At 31.5% G+C, this 2,771-nt stretch overlaps 1 long non-coding RNA gene across 1 annotated transcript; it reads left to right on the top strand.

Moving 5' to 3' along the window:
* The first annotated feature begins 1,797 nt into the window (after positions 1 to 1,797).
* On the top strand, positions 1,798 to 2,136 carry LOC109152871. The gene is made up of 2 exons (XR_002049430.1): positions 1,798 to 1,890; positions 1,959 to 2,136. It is a non-coding gene; the product is annotated as an uncharacterized LOC109152871 (long non-coding RNA).
* Positions 2,137 to 2,771: the final 635 nt, after the last annotated feature.

The following is a 2,771-nucleotide window of genomic DNA, read 5'->3' as shown; positions in this document are numbered from 1 at the left end:
TACTCTTCACCCATGTTTTCTCTATTCCTCTATTTGGAGAAGTCCAAATTTACTTTCTCCAAAAATGTACATAAAGTGGACAAATAGAGAAGAGTATAAATTTTAGTAAACTAATGGGCCGTTTACTAACTGTAAATTTCTGGAAATTTTCGGAAGGAAATTTCTAGAAAACTGAAACACACTTAAAAACTGTTTTCAAAATGGAAAACAGAATCATCTATCATCTATTTAGTTATATGTCACTATAACCACATTACTATGGTTACATTCATTATCATCTTATTTTACTTATTAGTATCTTCTATCTTTTCTACTTACTTTACTTATTTAAACACAATTTATTTGCTTACACTTTAAAGTTAGACATTATTTACATTATCAAAATTAAGAATTAAAATCTATATAATGTTTTAGATTTTGATTGAACTCAATAGATTATTAGTTCGAATATTTTTAATTATGTTACATCATAATACAAGTTCCGTCCAGATATCGGATATAGAAATCTCACATATATTAGAATTCAAAGTAAAAGTTATATATTCATATACACGTCATTCAAATAAATATATCTAAATTTTTTTAAAAAATTATTAGCTCAATTAAATTTTAAATTGAAAAATTAGAAAACAGAAAACAGAGAATGAAAACTGAAAAATTTTAAAATAGAAAATAGAGAACAATTTTCTATTTTCCATTTCTCCAATCCTCTAATTCTCTGTTTTTCAAAAAAATATTTTCATTTCTCCAATTTGGTAAACAATTCCTCCATCTCTGCCTGTGCTAGGCAAACTAGCTGTCCATTTCAACTTTTTTTTTTTTTTTTTTTTTTTTTTAAAAAAAAACAAAGGATAAAACAGTACACTTTTTTTCTATGAAGACTTTTTTCTTCTTCTCTCCTGACTCTCTGTGCGTACAACACTTCTTATAGCCATAGCCAATAATAGTTTACATAATTATTTTCATATTTCTCTCTATAGTCCTCCCCGTTTCCCAGCCCCTTTATGACAGCTAGCATTAATTCCAGTGCATATTACCCTTCTAGCTAGGCTAGAAGACATATCAATAACTCCATGGTCAAGTCCTTTCACACTTTTTTTTTTTTTCTCAGAAGTCCTTTCACCCCTTAAAAAAAAAAAGTCCTTTTTGTGATTGAGTTAATTCCAGCAATGGTCTTCTGACTATGTTGATTTTTCAAAATTAGTCCTCGACTTTTAATTTGGACATTTTACGTCCCTTGACTTTCAATTTCTTTTCAATTGAGGTCCTTTCGTTAGATAACGACAAATTGGACTTTAAATGAAAGGGTAAAGTAGTTATTTCATCTGCCTAATGTATAATTCTTCGTATTTCTTCCATTTATACGCGACTTCGGACATCAAATTCACTTAATTGCTTAATCCCTAATGGAATTTTGTTCTTCGAGTGGATTTAGGAATTAAGCAATTAAGTGAATCTGATGTCCGAAGTCACGTATACAAGGAAGAAATATGAAGAATTATACATTAGACAAATGAATTGACTAATTTACTCATTCATTTAAAGTCTAATTTTTCGTAATCTCACGAAAGGACCTCAATTGAAAAGAAATTGAAAGTCAAAGGACGTAAAATATCCAAATTAAAAGTCAAGGACTAATTTTAGAAAATCAACACAGTCGGAGGACCATTACTGGAATTAACTCTTTTGTGATTCTTTGGGCCCTTCCTTGTAAATATAGGGTTGTGTGGGTAAAGTTTTGTCTTGTCTATATATACGCTGCGTATATACAAGTTTAAGAACACAAAAGAAAAGAAAAGAAAAGCTCTCTTCTTTTTAATATAATCGCCGTGGATTTTTGTGGCCGTGTTAATCCCGGAAACTGTTCCTTTCCCTCCATCCTTTTGTAACGTAATTGCTACAAGTCTGATTTTTGTTTGTTTGTTTTTTTGGTTCCTGATTTTGTTGTTTTTTGGCAGCAGGATGAAACGTGTGAAGGCGGGTAGGCTGAGAACAAGGAAACAATGGGATGAGTTGTTTGTGAAGTTTAATGAAGAGAAGAAACAAAAAGGAAATCAGGTTTCAGGTAATGGTGATGAGAGGGAGAAGAATGTTGTGGTTATTGATCTGGATGAGCCTGAGGTGGTGGTTGAGAAGGAGAAGAAGAAGAAGAAGTGAAGAAATGTTGGGGTGATCGAGGTTCAAACGATGTTGTTTCAAGCTTAGATTCTCCATATTTTACTGTGTTTCTGATTTGCTTGTTAGATTCAAGTCTAGATTCTTAGATTTAGATATCAGGTTTAGTAGATTGTGAGGAGGCATGTGGATTTTAATATTGAAATCACTCTCTAAAACTTCTTCTTCCTTCTCGATCTGCAATTTTCCTCATCTTTAACTATAGCTCTAATAGTGAAAATGCCTTCATACAACATTGTAAGTAGATGAATTAAAGGTGGTTTGTGAAGAATATATGCAAGAAAAAGTAGTTTGGAAATTCTGATTACTAGTTATAAATGGCTCAGAAGCAGTGAAGAATATGCAGGAAAAGCTGGCTTATTTAGTTGCAGCAGAATTGAAGCTGCTTGATTTGGTCTCAAAGAAGAAGTTCAATTCATACACCACTTCCATCACACCATATGTAAACAATATAGACACATAGTTGCAGGAATGTGTAGATAGAGACATATATTTCCCAAAATGTGAATGTCCATTTTTGTGAACAAAATATGAAAAAGAGGTTTGAGACATGCATTTGATGTCAGAAGTGATCAAACTACAACCAAGTCCCACTT

This window comes from Ipomoea nil, unplaced genomic scaffold (assembly GCF_001879475.1).
Source record: "Ipomoea nil cultivar Tokyo-kokei standard unplaced genomic scaffold, Asagao_1.1 scaffold2480, whole genome shotgun sequence".
Lineage (NCBI taxonomy): Eukaryota > Viridiplantae > Streptophyta > Magnoliopsida > Solanales > Convolvulaceae > Ipomoea > Ipomoea nil.
The sequence above is the reverse complement of the archived record's forward strand: the minus strand, read 5'-3'. Positions and strand labels throughout refer to the sequence as shown.